The sequence below is a fragment of the Miniopterus natalensis genome, chromosome 18, assembly GCF_054644295.1.
Source record: "Miniopterus natalensis isolate mMinNat1 chromosome 18, mMinNat1.hap1, whole genome shotgun sequence".
In the NCBI taxonomy this organism is placed as follows: domain Eukaryota; kingdom Metazoa; phylum Chordata; class Mammalia; order Chiroptera; family Miniopteridae; genus Miniopterus; species Miniopterus natalensis.
The window spans coordinates 14841495-14860269 of record NC_142098.1 but is presented as its reverse complement, the minus strand read 5'-3'; the positions used below and the strand labels follow the sequence as shown (position 1 = coordinate 14860269).

The 18775-nt window shown below is 47.9% G+C and overlaps 1 long non-coding RNA gene across 1 annotated transcript; it reads right to left on the bottom strand.

The window, feature by feature from the left end:
- Positions 1-424: 424 nt before the first annotated feature.
- LOC107525732 (uncharacterized) lies at positions 425-17170 on the bottom strand. The gene is made up of 5 exons (XR_001602086.2): positions 17123-17170; positions 2270-2404; positions 1586-1693; positions 1168-1309; positions 425-490 (listed from the first exon to the last, which is right to left on the bottom strand). It is a non-coding gene; the product is annotated as an uncharacterized LOC107525732 (long non-coding RNA).
- Between the last annotated feature and the right edge of the window lie 1605 nt (positions 17171-18775).

Genomic DNA, 18775 nt, shown 5'->3' with positions numbered 1-18775 from the left:
GTGCAGAGATGTGTTTTTTTGTGCTAGTGTTTTCTCCCTGGGATCAAAAGGGGGAGAGAAAAAAAAAGATTTTCCCTCCCAAATCAACTAAACACTGAAGCTCAGAGACACACAGAATGTGTATAACATTGTCCTTCAGAAATCCATCTCGAATTTTTTTTTAAAGTCCTCTCTTTGATCAAAAGCCGACAGAGAATTACACTTTTCTTCATTCTGTTGCATTTAACATGGACTAACACAGGGTGAGTTTAAACAAACAGATGGCCCAGGCATGAATGCTCCTTTCAGTTTGAGGAGCTGGAGGTGGGCTGGATTCATGGGGGGGGGTGCTGTTGGGAGGATTAGTTAGGGAGAGGGGTGAAAGCTGCAAAGCTTGGGGGGAAAACTGAGACAAGAATAAACCCGTGATGGAAAATTTTTTAACTACCTCTACGCATTGAGCCTGCGATCTTCTTGCCAGTGCGCAGTGCAACTGTTGAAATTCGTCTGCCTGAAAGATAAATGGCCTATTTTATTCAAGAGTGTCAAGTAGGGAAACGAAACAAAACAAAAACCCTTCAAAGTATATTTTCAGAAGATAATCTAATGCGCCACGAGTGCCCGGTAAGAGGGGCGTGCGGGGGAGCAGGGCCAGCTCTTGGTGAGAAATTCCGCACAGGAGCCGAGCCGCAGCCACCCAGCGAGGGAACAGGGACAGGAATGAGAAAGGCCGGTCCTGGTTGAGGGTCTTCAAGGGGTGTGAACGGGACCTACTGCCTGCATGGCCTCCCTCGTGTGGACGCTAAGCCACTGACACGCAGCCCTGAAATCCTTGGCCCAGGAGGCACATCCGAGGGTGCACCAAGCTGGGCACGAGCTCTAGGGCAGGTGGACACTTGGAGGTCACTGCTGCACCAGGTGCAGTTTATGCTGTGTCTCCCCATGTTGAAGAGCAGAGGGGCTGGCTGGGTTCCAGTCTCCCCGTGATGAGCGGGCCATGAACACCCCTCCACCACACACACCCCGCGCCTCAGAGACCTTCCAGAAGCCTGCACCTTCTCAAGGGCAAGACAATCAGAAGATCAACAGCCATCCTCGCCACTCCCCCACCAGCCCCAACAGTCTACCTCCCAGGTGTTAAAAGAAGTGCCCCAAATCCCTGCCAGTTTTTTAGACGGGGCCTATTACCTGGCTCTGGGGCGGGCCAGGGGGTTGATAAAACAGAGGGCATCGCGGACAATCCTCCAAAACAGCTTTTCCCCGTTTCCTGCACGCAGAGCGAGCATGCCGCCCCTCCGTGCCCCTTCCCTCCCCTGCTCCAGGCGGGCAGCTGGAAGGAAGGGAAGGAAAAGTTACAGGTCATATAGAGTAATTTATTAGCGATGGCGCATGCCCCGGGAGAGTGCAGTTAATTAAAGGCCAGGCTTTTCCTGGAGGCTCAGAGCAGAGAAGAGGAACCAGGACGCTAAATGCAAATGCTGACAAGGCCGGGCTGCTGTGTGGAAATTTGGGAGGCCTCTGGCACCCCACAACCCAGCGGCCGCCCCACCCCACAAGCTCCCGTCGCGGTCTCTTCATTTCCCGGGTCGCCAGCTAATGTGTGTACCTGGAGCTCTTGGTTGCTCAGATTCCACTTTTCCAACCATGTCGGGGCAAACACAGCCCCAAGCCTGGAGCAGGCAGGGTCCTGACAACTTGGCCAAGGTAAGAGAGCCTGCGGGGGAGGAAAAGGAAGAATGTTCTAGAAGGCGACAGAGCCCAGACTCCAGGCCCAGAAGGCAAGTGACATCTACTTTTTCTTTCCCTGTTCTTTCTCCAAAACACCAAAAATTTACCAGGGGTAGTATACGCGTATGTGTAAAAAATAACTTACAGGCTGCACACACATGCGCACACACACACGCACACACACATTATTTTTAATGTATTTACTTTAAATACCGGGCTATTTCTCCTTACTGAAGGCCTTTTCTCGAACTGTTTTACCCCCCTCTCTCGCAGAGCTTCCCTCCTTAATGTAAACGAAGGCATTTCCCACAGCCCTTTTGCTGGAATGTTCTAAAATGCTAGCATCGACACATTTCTATTTCATTTTATTGCAGAAACGTTATTTTATGGCACGGAGTGTGTGGTGTGTGTGAAGAGCGGGCAGGGGAGGGGGGGCCTGCTGCAGAGGGGAGCCCCCGCGGTGCCGTCGGCCTCATATAAATCCTGAAAAGTGACAGTAGAGCTGGCAGGAGAATTTGGGAAACCAACAGACAAAATATACAGTGCAGCCCATAGGCCTCACCTTTACGAGGCAGAGAGCTTCTGGAATGGATGGGCCGGGACCTCCGAGGCCACTCATTAGGCACTTGATGAATTGGACGTGGGGCCCATTGCCCTCCTGGGGCAGAGAAATGCTCGAAAACCAAGTTTTATTAACCTAATAAAACGAAAGGGGGAAAAAAAAAGTCAGGAAAATTTCAGCTGGAAGAATAAATGCAGGGAACACAGTAAGTTAACCTACTTTTAATATATTTAGAACCATTTTGGCAGCCAAGACCAGTTCCCAAAAAGACCCCGCGTTCCTAACGGCAGATTTCAGCTGACTGGCCAGCTGCACACAACAGCGGCCCAAAGAGACCCGGTGAGGCCGCGTTCTCACACTCGTAGGAACAAATTACAAACCAGTACTATTTCACCTTATTGAACTCCAGAGCCAGGGAAGGCAAGGAGCAAACGTGGCAGAGAGCAAAGAGGCGTTTGGAGACTGAAACAGTTGCTGCCCCAACCATCTCCGCGCCCAGGAGTCTCAGAGCTCCCACCGCAAGGGAGAGAATTCTAATAATGAATCAAAGCAAATCAGCCAGGCACACGCAGGCCCAATAGGGACCCTTTGTATCCACACATATCTGCGGGGACCCTAAACCTTGGAGCTGGAGACTGTGCGATCTATTTTAGAACAGAGGCCGGCACAAGCCGGGCTTCTTAGCTCTCCTGGAGGGCGCGCCCAGCCGCCAGGAGCAGCGAGTGGCCGGCCATTCCAGCGGGCCACTGCCATGAGGACCTCAGAGCACGCTTTGTCCCGGGACTTGGCCCGGTCACCGCTCACTTTGTTTGAACCCCTGGAAAGCAAGAGAGCTTTATTATCTCCGGATCCCAGAGGCCAAGGCTGCCTGTCGGCGGCTCTGAGCTCGCACAGCCCCTGCACAGGGAGGGAGGGCGCATTTCGGCAGCAGGCGGGTCGGTGAGACGGCGCAAAGGAGGGAAAGCCGCCTCCTGCCCGTTCCCGATTAGGTGCGCACCAGTTCCGAGCCGGCCTCCGCACCATCACTCATGTGGCAACACGTTGACAGCAAATCCTTTGTAAACCAGAACCAACAAGCCTCCTGCACCCAAAACCCCACCTCCTAAATCCAAGAGGCAGAGCTGACCCTACGCAGTGACCAGCACGTGCATCCCCATGATCATTGCTTTTTTAAAAAAATGTATATACACTAGCACAGTTATATATGTGTGCACTCATACATTCCCCACTCCTTCCTGAGCCAAGTTCTAGCCCCCGGTGTCCGTCGCTCGGACACCCGCACTGGGGCCCCGGCCGCGTGCGCCAGGAGATTAGGATGTCATTTACATGTTCATCGGGCCGTCCAGTTCCTAGGGTATTTTTGCAGCTCTGTTTTTTTTAAAAGTTGCTTTAAAATTTCATCCCCACAGGGCATTTTTAGGGCAGTGAGGCCCTTTTTTAAGACACTGTGATGGTGGATACCTGACATGATGCATTTGTCAAAACGCATAGAATGTGCAATACCAAGAGCGAGCCCCCACGCAAGCTGCGGGCTTCTCTTAATAATCACGCACCAGCACGGCCTCACCAACTGTACCCGGTGCACCGGTTCGAGATGCTGAAACACAGAACACGGGGGCAGCGGGAATGAGCTGGCAACTCTATTTCTGCTCAATTTTTCTGTAAATCTAAAACTGCTAGAAAAGCGAAGTCTGCAAATAAAAGAAGCCTCATTGCTGAAATGATAGAAAGAATCTCCCTTCACTTGCTCTCTTCCCCAACGGATATTTCCTGGGAAAGAGCTTTCAGAAAGGAGAAAAGTTTAAAAAACAAACAAACAAAAAACACCCAGACCCAGCTGCTTCACCTGCCCCATTGGAGGCCATCTGTGCCGGGGGCCGTCTTGGACGACGTTGCCCGGACGGGTGTCCGCAGACAGAGGCAGCATGTTCCTGCCGCAGGGACAGTGACAGAAGTCAGCTTACTTAGCAGTATTCTCTTTTATTTTTTGTTTTTACACTAATGTCCCATTACACTGGCGGCTGTGATGTGGTCACTACAAATAATGCTGAAACCCTGCTCTCCTTTTGCAGTTGGTTAGATCCGATTTACACTCAAATGTCAGCCGTCCATCGGGATTTCCAGGATCACTCTGCCCCTGATCTTCGAGGCCAGGGAAGGGCTGAGCCAGGTTGCAGAGGGGGAAGCCACCTTGGGGTGCAGACTCTGAGGTGGGGGTTGACCTCCCACCTCAACAGGGCCCCAGCCTTTGCTAAAGATGGGCTCAGTCTCTGAAGAGAGAGAGGGAGAGGGAGAGAGGGAGAGAGACAGAGAGAGAGAGAGGTGCTTGTAAACCAGAGACTCGGCCATTCATTCGCCCGGCGTCCTCGTGGACACTGACATCTGCAGCCTAGGCCACTCTGTGAGCCAGACCCTCCGGCCAAGACGGCAGCCCTGTCCTGCAGCCACCGTGACACCACCAGGTGGCGACAGGATCAACTCAGGTTCCCGACCTTTGGCCCCTCTGCAGCAACTTTTCAGGGGGTGGTGCCGCGATTTCAAACGGGGCGCACAGAGGAAGACGCGGTGAATGCGCGGACACCACCGGTTTCAGCTGTGCCTAGAGCGTGCGGTGGGATCCCGCTGCGCCTCTGAAATCCAGCCGGCCGCACGCAGGGGAGCAAATCTGGTGTCGGACACCCCCTAAGGAAGGCGACTCTGAGCGTCTCTGAGCCCTGGGTTTTGAGGCATCTGCAGCCCCTCTGCCCCTTGCTGGCCCAGAGAGCACAGCCAGTGTCACAGCCCCTAAGCACAGGGCAGTCCTTCAAATTATACCTACTTCACGGGGCTGAGAGGGCTGAGGAAAGAGAGGCCATGTAGAGAAAACCAGGCGCCAACAAAAAGGGCCTCGGTAATACCCAGCGAGGCTGTGGCCTGGCCAGTGGAGAGAATGCCCGGGCACTCCCTGTCCCTCCCCTTCCCATCCTTCCTCAGAGCCACTCTCTAGACCAAGCCACACATTTTTATGGCACTTTTTAAATGGTGGTTGGCATCGAAAAATAAACTTCAGCTAGTACTAGCCATAAACAAGTCATAATTGTCAGAGCTGATGTTTATAGGGAGCTTCCAGCAGGCCGGCTCAGCACCTCACACATGTTAACACAGATAACCTGCCGCATTCTCCCAGGCCCTTCTGAGGGAGGTGCCAGCATCATGCCCATTTTACAGAACAGAAAGTTGAGTCACAGCTGCTGTATTGCTGGTAAGTGACGGAGCTGGGATCTGAAGCTCACAGCGGGCCCTGTCTCTACCTGCCTCTTGTCACCCAGCCCACGGTAGGCGCTGCCTCTTGCTAGGCTGGTTAGGAAAACCCGAGACCTGGGGGAGGCAAGTTTCACTCCACTGGTTCCTTCACTAGAACTGCTTTAGGAAACAGGAAGCTCAGGGAGAAACGCTGGAACCGCAGGAGTCATGAAAACAGGCTGGGCTGCCCCAAAAGCCACATGGGGGCGGTTGTCCTGCCCAGTGAGCCCTAGGATGCTCCAACCCAGGGGATGGCACTCGCCTCTGGGGACCGTCCTCTCCCCAGGAGAGGGAGAGAGGGTTGCAGCCTCTCCGTGGGGGCAGGTCTGTGAGAGAAGGCACAAGTGTCCGGCGCAACCAGTGAGAAGTTGTGCAAAATAAGGAGGGTGCAGGTGGACAGGTGTGTGGACTGTCCCACGGCCACAGCCCCACAGAGCAAAGGGGCAGGACCATCACAGAATCACATTTCTTCTTGCCCAACCAACCCTTCCCCCTCCGAATTACCCGCAGATTAAGGTGATCAACAATGAAACAACTTCCCCTACCATGACTTGGGTTCTCCTTTCTTCTTTTAACAGGAATACGGGTTTACCTGCCTCTCCCTAACTTGGAATCTTCTTGCTCCGGTCTCCACTCGCCCAGCTCCAGCCCCCTGCGCCGGGAGGCGGGCCCTGTTGGCAGGAATTCTCCCACACCCTCCTCTGACCGGTCCCACTCCTCCACAGGGCAGGCGAGGATTTCTTGTTTTCAAAACTACTCAACACCTTGGGTCTGATTCACGTAATAACACAGCACACGTGCACTACACCAGCACGTGCGGGTCCACAATACTGTACTCAGAGCAGCAGCACACCACTCAAGATTTCCGACGTGCCCGGTCCACCCAGCTACCCCCTAGTGATAAAGACCCAGTGGCGTCCAGCTCTGTGTCCTACACAGACAGTGTCCTACAGTGTCAGAGACCTGGGGCTTTTTTGTTGTTGTTGCTAATGCTCAGCCGCAGATATTTTTCCCATTGATTTTTAGAGAGAGTGGGAGGAAGGGAGGGAGAGGGAGGGGGGAGAGAGAGAGAGAAAGAAATATCAATGCGAGAGAGACACATTGATTGGTTGCCTCCCACACATGCCCAGACCAGGGCTGGGGATCGAACCTGCAACCAAGGTATTTGCCCTTGACCGGGAATCAAACCCTCGACCCTTCAGTGCATGGGCCGATGCTCTAACCACTGAGAAACACCGGCCAGGGCAGGTGCTTTTTGTTTATGTAAGTTAGATTTCTCCAAGTCGGACTGCAGGGTCAAATTCAATGTGCATTTCGAATTTCCAAAACAATGACCAGGTTTTGTTCCCTCACCAACTTGCAGCAATTTAAGCGACCACAGTAATTTACTGATGGCCATCTCCCCCGACGTCAGCCAGCAAAGTGTTACCCATCTTTTATCTTTGTCCACCTGAACCAGCCCCAACCTTTGTCACAACTGAGCCAGGGGAAGCACATATAACCCCCTTGGGTCAGCTTTGTCCCAATTCCCTTCCCAGTCACCTGTGGAAGATCCCGGTGGCCAGAGTAGGGCTCATGGGTGAGCAGCTCCATTAACCAGGCACATGTTGATCTGCCCCCCCCCCCACCCCATTCCACAGAGGACTCAAAGTGGTTGGACATCTTCTGCCTCTGATCAGGCCCCTTCATCTGCCTCCAAATCCTCGGGTCATTCCATGAGGTGGCTCCTGCCACCCACCCCCAGCTCTTTTGTTCCCAATTAAACAAGGCTTTGGTCACTTCCACCTGCAGCTGCAGGAAATAGGAATATAAGGGGAAGAACACTGTAAGTCCTCACTGAATGTCATCAGTAAATTCCTGGAAACTGACTTTCAGTGAAACGACATATAACGCAACCAACTTTACCACAGGCTAACTGATATAAATAAGAGTAAGTTCCTACAGCATATTTCTGGTCACAAAAACATCACCAAACTTCTAAATAAAGACCCCAAAACACTTCTAACATTAAACATTGAAATAAACGTGAGCTATACATACATTTCAGAAAGATGAATAAAAACAAGTCAGATAATTACTTTCCAACCCCCTTCAGGGTCATGGGTGGCCAGGGCCTATCCTGGCAGCTCAGGGTGCAAGGTGGGCTCCCACCCTGAACAGGACGCCCTTCCGTCGGAGGGCACACTCACCCACACTCACTCAGAGGCGGACAATGCAGACACACCAATTCGCCGAATGTGCACATCTGTGGGATGTGGGAGGAAACCAGAGTACCCGGAGAAAACCCACACAGGCGCGGGGAGAGCACGCACTCCCCACACCACAGTGGCCCCAGCTGGAATCAGGTTTTTCCTCCTCAGACCTGCGGCACACATACCACACACACACACACTGTACATGCAGGAAACATGACCTGTGGATAAATGTGTGGGTGCATATGTAGAGGAAAAATAATAAACTATACCATAAGTCAGTATTTCTCAAACAAGACTCCCAAGATATGAACGTTCCAGAAAATGTTATGCCTTAAATAAAACGTTCCATGGTTAGTTAAGTTTGGAAAATGCTGCTTCCTCCGACCCTCTGGGTGCTTTGCACCGGGTCAAAGGTTCCGAGAAGTCTTGCTGTGAAAGTACCTGTTCGACTATGTCCAAGTCAGCATCTCCAGCACATACTTGGCTTTTGGACTTCTTGATCTACACGCTTTCGCTTCGCTACCCAACAGATGCTGTGCGCCTACCACATGCTACTCACTGGAGCAAAACCAGATCCATCTTCTGCCCTCCTAGGACTCTGTGCAGTGACAGAAATAGATCAATAAAATCATCACACAGAAGTAAAGTTACAGCTGTAGTAAGTGTTAGGAAATCGGGTGGGTGGAGTGTTGCGAAGCCTAAAATAGGCAGAGCTGATGTGGCCTGAGAAATCCAGGACAGCTTCCCTGCTGAGGAAGCAGTGTTGGCGAGTGCAAGGGGCTGTCGCTGGGGAGACTGAAAGAGGGGATGGTAACTGCTCCAGCCATGGAAAGCAGAAAACCCCATGTGAGCTCGGGAGCTTGGATGGAGAGAACCCAGCAGATCTGAGGACCAACAGAGGCCAGGGTAATGGAAAGTTGGGGCAAGTTTGATTGGAGAGGGGGCTGGAAAGGAGACAGGGGAAAAACAAGGGGACTCTTACCAACCATATTAACCATTTTGTGCATTGCCATGTTAAAGCCCCCAGCCCAAGTCCACCAGACACACAGCTACAGGCAACCAATGAGCAAGGATGCACACACCATGAGTAACCAGGGCATCTCAAACTGGGGAGCCGGGAAAGGATACTAGGAGGGTTTCATGGGACATGAGTTAGCAACAGGATGGTCTGGGCAGGGATGGGTTGGAATTTGTAACCTAGACAGGTGACTGGAGGAGATGGGGGTAATCGGGATGGATAGCGCGTTATCAGACTTATATTTGGTGAAAGAAGGCCAGGTTAAAAACATATTTTTAACTGATGGGTAGAAGTTCTGGTTCTATTTTACTGTGAAACAACTACTGCAAACTTTAGTGGTTTAAAACAATGATAATTATTTTGCTCATGAATCTGCCATTTGGGCAAAGATCAGCAGGGACAGCTCATCTCTGCCCCACTCCCCACCAGATGGGCAGGCTCAAAGGCGGGGGGCCAGCGTTGCCAGAAGGCCCACATGCCAGCTGACTGTCACACGGGGCCTGGCTGGCCTGCCCATCAGGACATCTTCATGTGGCCTCTCCACAGAGCCTGGCATTCTTAACTGGCAGCTCCCAAGGGTGAGTGTCCTAGGAGTACCCAACGGAAGCAGTATCACCTCTTCTAACCAACACTCCGAAGCCATGTGGCATCACGCTGCCACATTCTTTCCACTAATGCTGTCACAAAGGCCGACCCATATTCAAACCACCACAGCAGAAAAAGTAGGGAAGAGAGACAAGGGCTCACATGATTAGATTTGCGTTTTGGAAAGATCATTCTGGTTGCCATGTGGAGAATGGATCTGAAGGCAGAGGAGGGTGTATGTGGGGAGACCAGGTGGGTGGCTGGGACCATAGTCTAAGAGATGAGGGTGCCCTGGACCAGGGGAGTGGAAACAGAGGTGCACAGTCATGACAATCTCAAAAGTTAATAATGATAATAAAGTTTGGTGGGTACGAGCCAGGAGTGAAGACAATTCCTCAGTTTCTGGCTGACTTTGCGACCACTCTCCCTCATTTCTTCTTCTTGGCCTTCACAGGCTTCATCATGTCTTTGAAGTATCTGCTCAAGTGTCTAGAAGGACCCCCTAATTCCTCAGTCTAACACAACCCTTCCCACTGACCTCACCCTTCCAGCTCTCCTCACCCAGCTTTACTTTTACTTATGGCATTTACCCTTTCCTGAAATCCATTGGAATGTTTGTTTCTTTGCTTGCTGAATGTTTGTCTCCTCCACTGGAGTATAAACTCCACGATGACAGAGACCTTGTCCATTGTTCATCATATCTCCAGGCTCTTACACAAAATAAGTCCTCAATAAACATTTTTTCAGTGAATGAATGATGGTAAGAGTGATGGCAAGAGTGACATTTTCTGAGGTAGAGAATCCTCGAAGACCAGGTTAGGGGGAAAAAATAATGACTTTGTGGGGGGAAATGTTGAGATTTGAGTTACCTTTGAGATAGGTACAGGAGAGCTCAATTAAGCAGTTCAGACATGGACCAAAGCTGGAGGGAGAGGTCCAGGATAGATATACAGAGTTGTCATCTTCTGAGTAAATGTAGCAATTAAAGCTATGGATATGAACAAGTTTGCTTAGGGACAGAGTGTCAAGTAGGGAGTCACCCAAGCCTAGAAATGAATTTTGAGGAATCCAAACATTTTGTTGTCTAATAGATAAGATGAGCATGCAAAGAGAACATAGCAGGAGCACCCAGAGGTATAGAAGGGAAACCAGGGGTTGCACTCCACAGAAGTGTAGTGTTACCAGAAGGGGTGTTTCAAGAAGGAAGGTGTGGCAAAGGCGGCCTCTGGTCTGATGTTTAGATCCAAAAATGTCTAATTGGATATAGTGATATCAAGGTCATTGGTGAATTTAGCAAGAGCTATTCGATTACAACAATGGAAATGAAGCTGGGTTTTCATTGATTGAATAGTCAATAGAAGGTTTGAGAATGAAAACAACGAATATAGACCACACTCCTAAGAAATGTAGCTTGAAATGTGAGGGACTAATCAGGTTGTAGCTGGAGGACGGTGTGTTTGTTTTTTCTTAATTCAAAAGAATTGGTCATGTTTATACATCTTTTTAAACATATTTTAGTAGCTACCCTGGGCTTTGCAATATACATCTTTATTGATCTGAGTTTACTTTCAAATAGCATTATATGAATTTACATGGGGTATTAGAATCTTACAACACTATTCTCCCAATTCCTCCCTCACACTGTTTTCACTCTTGTTATACATTTTACTCTTACATATAATATAAACACACTGTATATTGTGGCTATTTTTTATTTAAACAGTCAAATATCTTTTAGAGAAATTAAAATAAAAAAAAACAAACTTCATATTTATCTTTATATTTATCATGCCCAGCACTTTCCCTTCCCTTATGTAGTCCCAATATTCTGACTGGTTTCTCATACCTTCCGCCTGAATAGCTTTCTTTAACATTTTTTATAGTACAAGTCTTATGGTAATAAAATTCTGCTTTTTTTTTTTGCTTATCTGAAAAAAATCTTTATCCCTCATTTTTGACAGATAGTTTTCACTGGGAATAGAATTCTGGATTGATCATTTTTGTTTCCTTTCAGCACTTTATAGATATCACTCCACTGTCTTCTGGATTGCATAGTTTCTAAGAAGTCTACTGTCATTCTTATCTTGGTTCTTCTGTGTGTAACGTGTTCTTTTTCTCTGGGTGCCTTTAAAATCTTCTCTTTATTTTCAGTTCACAGCTTCCTATATCTTAATGAAAGCCAGAAGGAGCTGATCATGTTTAAAATGATATGAAGAATCTAGTAAAGAAGATGCAAGAAAAGTAAGAGACATTTGATTATTAAGGTTCCTAAAAAGTGAGATGAAAAGTCAAGTGGAAGGATGGGCATTAGGTATGAGAATGAATAGTCCCTCATTATAACAGGGGAGAATAGCATTGGAATAAATATCAACATATGTAGGTTGGTCTCTGTATTAGTCAAGTTTTTCTGGGCTAATCAGCATAACAATCAACTCCAAAATCTCAGTGGCTTATACCAACTGACATTTTTTTCTCGCTTGTGAGTCTGTAGTTTGGCTGAGCTAAATCAAATTCAGTTTTGAGCCTGCTCCATGTGTCTCTGATTCTGAGGAGCAACAGACACTTAGATGTGCTCATGGCAGATGACAGGATGAAAAAGTTGGAGCCAAGACTCACAGTGACTCCCAAAGCCTCTTAGAACTGTGTCCTGTCATTTCTGCCCACATTCTTTTGGTCACATCAGGTCATATGACCAAGTTCAAAGTCACTGCACGTGGAGGTGTGCTCCATCTGGGGATTGAAGGAGGGGAAATGAGTCTTTTTGTAACAATAATACAGAACATCTTTGGAAGCACAAGTTGAGGAGCTTCTTATCTGATGGTTTCTATTTCTTCTGTAGAGTAGAAGACAAACTCAACTCCTGCAGATGAAGAAAGGGAGAAAGCCAAGTTTTAGGGAAAGTGTAGAAGGTTTAAAATAGAGTGGAAATACTTACATTCTTTGAATCACAAGCTTGAAGATTGTCACTATAGGTTTACTCTCCTGCAAACTCTTCAGCAATGGAGAGGCTTACCAAGTAGAGCATTCCTGGCACTCTAGCTCTGGCTCTAGCTTGGGCTCAAAGGTATGTGTAAATCCTTTCCCTCAACTTGATTGCTTTGAAGCAACATAACTTTGTCTCCCTGGGCGGGGGGGGGGGGGGGAGCAGGAGGTAAGAACATGCTTTCACCATAGTTTCCGTGTTTGGTTTTAGAAACATGAATTCTAAGTGAAATTGTGTTTCCATGAATAGCTTTTTGAGTAGAAGCCACCTACCTATCCAGACACCAAGGTACTTTTTTTCCCTGTGTTATAACAGAGAGGAACTTGGCCAGATTACACTCAAGGTAAGTGTAAGCTGGAAATACAGGCAGCTTAGGATTCTGTCCAGAGTTGCTTCTGACCTGCCTCAATTTGGGTCTTATTAGAATGTTCTAAAGGTCATTCCAGAACATTTTTGTTATAGCCAAATGCACTCTGTGTTCGCTCAGTTCACTTTAAGTTTTTGGGTGCCATGGCATCCAAGAAAAATTCAATTCCAGGGTTCAATTCATTTCACTTAAATTGTCAAAATGCCTGTTTCTGGGCTGTACTGAGAGCTTTTTAAGTCCTTCCTTCCCCTTTGACCCAGGAAGCATTTCATGCCAGCTTCAAGTTCCAAAGCAAGGAATTCCGCTGAGAGCCCTGAAGCCTGGCCAGAGTCTGTGGGTTCAGCAGTTGGGTGAGGGTATTGAGTCCGGTTCCAGAGGAGCTGAAGCACTCTTTCTTTTCCTACCAATAAAACACCCTTTTGACCACTAGTTTAGTCACTCTTTAATTTAGATAAATGAAAAATCCCATTTTCCAGGAGGGAGCAGATGGTCACTTCAAGGGCTGTGGAAGTCTGTATAACTCAGCAATAACTGACCTCACAGCCCACTCTGGGATAATGTCGGGCCAGAGAGAAGTGACTAAGCCATCAATTGTGCAATCAGATATTGTGATCAGAAGGAAGACCTTATTTGTGCCCATAAGCTTGTGTGTAACTGTCCCAGAAAACTGGCTCTCAGGAGACCAGCACATATAAGCCTCCAACAGAACATGTGTTTGCTCCCTTGGGCATGACCTGCATTTGACTTCAGAGCTCCTGTTTCAGCTCAGCTATAATGAAGGCTCCTGAGGCCAACACAGACCAAAACACAAGAGACTACAGCCAACATGGAATGGTCAAATTCCCCTGGCATATTTTGTCTGGCTCCCTGTGCTGGGAAGGAGAGTCAGAAGTCTGCCAGTCTTCTCCACCCACTAATACCTCCACCCAGAGCCTGCCCCTGGGCATTAGCAAGTGCCCTGTCCTCTAGCATCTGAAAGCCAGCCAAGGGATGGTCTCAAAATTCACATCTCCAGCTGATCATGACTAGACTGTTTCCCCAGGGCTACTGCCCTGCTAGGGTGAAGAAACAAGAGTTAGCATAGCTCCCTAAGTATGACATTCAATTGGCTACAGGATAAGGCAATCTCAGAATGTACCACTCCGACTATCTTCTAAGCAATCATGTTGTTAATCATGCAGTCGTCTTGGCTATAACTTACTGGGCCAACCCTCTGAAAGGTTTGGGATCAGACAGGGTGACAATCTGCATGTGGGATACCTTTGAAGCAAGGAGCATTTCACTACTGCCATGTGTCTAACTAGCCCTCCAGCAAGTTAGCCCAGCAGGACAACTCCTTCAGGCTCTGGGACCAAGTTGGAAAGTTATAAGAATGAAAAGTCAAAGTGTACATAGAAAACTAGAACAGGCCAAATGCTACTGCTAAACAGATGGGGTGAGTGGCTCACTAAGCAAAAGACCGGATTTGGGCAGAGTCAGCATGAAATTGGCTTTCCTAGTCTGAACACGGATGTCTAATCCTCATGACTTTCTGCAATGGGGGTATATCCATTTCCACTTTGAAGAGGAAGAAATTGAGACTCAATTAGGGGATTTGTTCAGTTTCACAACTAGTGATACAGTTGAGATGCAAACCCAACTAGCTTCAGGATCATGACTGTTCCCATCTAAATGCTATAATCATGTAGAATGAATATATATTTATTAAAATGTCCGATAAAAATAAGCTTAGCCCAGCCAGCGTGGCTCAGTGTTTGAGCACTGACCTATGGACCTCAAGGTCAGTGTTTGATTCTTGGTCAGGGCATGTGCCCGGGTTGCAGGCTTGATCCCCAGTGGGGGCCATGCAGGAGGCAGCCGATCGGTGATTCTCTCTCATCATTGGTGTTTCTAGCTCTTCCTCTCCCTGAAATCAGTAAAAAATATTTTTAAAAATCAATAAAAAATCATTTAAAAAATAATAAGCTTAATGTTTGACCATTGTGGATGCTAAGAACATGAGATGTTAGGGAGGGGAAACGGACCGAAGCCATTTCTGAATTTCACAAAGCTAATTCCATTTTTACAAGGCTAATTCCATTTCCCAAATTTTTCATCAAGACGTCTTCACCAAGCCCTCTTCTTTTAGGAATAGGTTACAGATAGGTGTAACTTGGTACAACACATCTGTATAGCAATTTAGCCATGTGCATCAAGAACTTCAAAAAGATTCATATCACTTGAGTGACCTTATAATTTATCATCCAAATCAAGACACTTTTGAGAGTAAAAGGGAATTCTCTCACTAATTACATCAGGGCAACAGGAGAGAACAGGGACTGTACAGGCAAACCTGAGGCATGGACAGCCAAGAAACTCTACATCCAGGACCCATCCTAAAGAAATCCCACTCATTCATCCATCATTCATTCATTCATAAATATTAATCAAATACCTGCTGTACGCAAACACACTTATGTTAAAGGACCATCATAACAGTGTTGATTTTAGTAGCAATAATTAGGAAACCACCTACATGCCCATTGTTAGTGAGATAGTTATCTTCTGGAAGGTCCAGATGATGGAAGACTATGTAGATATTAAAAAGGAAGTTTTCCCATAGTGAATCAACAGGAAGCATAAGCAAAATATTACATAAAAAGTTTGAAGCAACTGTATGTTTTGCATGATCTTAATTTTATAAAAATATGTAAATATGTGTGTATGCATTACACAGGCAAAAGTAGCAGGCACTATATCAAAGGTGTAGTGGTAGATTGCGCTGGATAATACCATAATGAGTGATCTATATTTCCTTCCATGTGGTTTTTTTACTTTCTGTATTCTTTAATTTTCCGCATGAGCATATGTTCATTTAGCACAAGAAACAGAACTCAGAATATCACTGGCAGATTCTGGAGAGTTGCATTGTGTGGGGCAAAGAGCAGCTGCTCCCAGCTCAGTCAGATTTGACTCTCCAAGCTGTTTGGCTTTGGTCAAGTGATGGTGCCCCTCTGAGCCTCTGTTCCCTAACGTAAAGAATGGAAACAGCCTGGCCGGTGTTGCTCAGTGGTTAAGCATCGACCTATGAACTAGGAGGTCACGGTTCGATTCCTGGTCAGGGCACATGCCAAGGTTTTGGGCTCTATCCCCAGTACGGGGCACGCAGGAGACCGTTGATCAATGACTCTCTCTCATTGATGTTTCTCTCTCTCTCCCTCTCCCTTCCTCTCTCTGAAATCAATTTTTTTTTTAAATGAGAGCAATGACAGTGCCTTCTCTTGGACATATGGGAAGAAGAATTGAGCAGCACTGGCCCCTCCCCTCACCCATCTGTCCCTGGCCCAGTGTCCCCATCTTGGTCACTGGCTTTCTTGGGTCCAGGCTTTTCATCTCATGGAAGAGGAAACCGAAGCTGTGGGAGTTGATGTCCACAGTTCCTTCCGCACGACCACGGTAAGACACTTTGGTAAATCCAAAATGTCATCTTCTTGCCAGCAACATAGGGCTCTGGGAGTCCCAACCCTGGCCCCTGCAAAGCATTCACTGTCTTCAACAACAACAGTACCAGACCTTTGTTGAGTGGACTCGGCGAAACCCCAGCTGTGCACTCACCAGCTCTGTGACCTAGGGAAGGTTATTTTATGTCCCTATGCCATGGGTTCCTCAGCTATATATAGAATAAAATAGAACCTTCTTTCTGGGCAACTGTTGTGTGGATTAGAAGAGATAATGCACATAAACACTTAGAACCGCGCCTGGTGTGTGGCACATGTTCAATCAACAGTCACTGTCTGTGATCAGCGATTCATCCTTCATCTGAAGTGCCTCCAACACCCCACCTCTGAAGCCTAAGAAACCCAACTGTCGACGGGATGCGCACAGCAAGCAAGTCCGAGCTATGTATTTGTTAATTGAAAGGCTCCCCCACAGTTGCCACTGTGATTAGAATTTGGTAAGATAAACACAGCATAAAATTTATCATCAATGACAGTCAGTACTTTCACAGTGTTGTGCCACCATCATCACTATCTAGTTCAACATCCAAAAAGAAACCCTGCGCCCATGAATCAGTCATCCCCCTGCCCTTCTTCCCAGCCCCTGGCAACCATTAATCTGCTTTCCGTCTCTATGGGTTTGCCCGTTCTGGACATTTCATACAAATGTAATCACACTGTATGTGACCTTTGTGATGCTTTTTTTTTTTTTACTGAACATAATGTTTTTGAGGTTCAGCCACATTGTAGCATGTGTTAGTACTTCATTTTTTTTAAAACTGAATAACATTCCATTGTATGTATAGACCACATTTGGTTTATCCATTCGCCTGTTGATGGACATTGGGGTTGTCTCCACCTTGTGCCTACTGTAAATAATGCTGCTGTGGACATCCCTGTACAAGTTTTTGTTTGAACACCTGGTTTCATTTCTCTCGGGTACCTACCCAGGGTTGGAATTGCTGAGTCAGATGTTTAACTTGTGAAGGAATTTCCAGGCTGTTCCCCGAAGTGGCTGCACCATTTCACACCCCTCCGGCCATGAACGGAGGCTCTGATTTCTCTACATCAGGATTTCTCTTGACCAGCTCACCTCCGAGTCGGCCTTTGTCAGGAACAGGGTTGGGCCAGCCTCCCATTCGAGTCATTTCCTCTCCCGCGGTCCCCCACCTGCAGGGGACGTGGCATGGCACCGTTGAGAGGGCCACGGGAAGGCGCCCTGTCTCAGCGCGAAGCTTTCCTGGCCTGCCTGGCACGACACAGCAAGTCCCACCAGCCCACAGGAAACCGTCCCCGGGCCTTCAGGAGCGGCAGACCCATGAATGGCATGGGCACTTTGGAGACAGTCCCTGAGAACACATGTGGTTCCCATCAGGCGTGCCCTGCGCAGCGTCCGTCTGTCAACAACTTATTATTACTGACAAACTGCCCTCCCTTCCAATCTCAGGCAGCGCTCACTGCGCCTGCATGTTAGGCCTGATTGGAGACCCCGGGTCCGACTGCAGCAGCTCTGTTTGCGGTGAGACGCGTGAGATGTGTGAGAACAGTGTCTTCCTTGGTGCCAGGACTCCCCAGTATCGGAAGTGGGTTTTACTCAACTCACAGAACCAGAAAGCAGAATGGTGGTGGCTGGCGGGGGGGGGCAGAAGATGTGGTTACAAACTTCCAGTTAGAGGATGAATAACTATAGCTAATAATACTGTATTGTATACTTGAAAGTTGCTAAGAGAGTGGATCTGAAATGTTCACACCACCAAAAAGGGAAGGAAGGTAACTGTGAGGCGATGGAGGTGTTAACTGACCTGACTACAGCTCTCGTTGCCCAACATGTGCATGTATCAAAGCCTGGCGGTGTACTTGTTGGATGTCAGTTATCTCTAAGTAACACTGGACAAAATAAATGAAGTGGGTTTTACAACTGGAAGGGGACCCAGTTTGTGCTGGGAACAGATTTCCCCCTAATAAGTAGGAATATAAACCTCAGACTGGAAGGTGGTTAGAAATGCAGAATCTCAGGCCCCACCCAGGCCTATGGAATCTGAATCTGCAGGCGAACTGGGTCCCCAGGTGAGCCATGTGCACGTTAGGGTTTGCCAAGTGCCCCTGGGGAGCCCGTTCGGGGAAGGGGGGCTGAGCTCAAACCTGGCTCTGCGGATTGTTTGCTGGGTGGCATGAGCCGGTTCCTTAACCTCCCCAAGCTTTGCTTTTACCCACCTGGTAAAAGGCATCCAGAAGCATTTGATTATTTGATAAACTTGTGCTTTGGGATCCTCTCATGGCATGTGTTTTGGTTCTTATTGCTGCCAAACAAATTGCCTCCAAATTTAGCAACTTGCGTTGACAAATTGTTCTGTGTCCCAGAGGATTTTCAGACGCACCCTGCACAGTCATGAATTTAAAAATCGTATTAATAATTATCTGAATCCATCGGACTCTATTTTACACATAAATACAATGTCTCGATATGCGTTAAAGTTCTCACGGGTGTGACTTCTGTGTACGTCCAGCTTGTTCAGAACCTTCTCAAGGGTAATCATCATATCAGAAAATCACCAATGACAATCCTACTGCTGGTATTTGAGTCCCAAATAAACACCCGT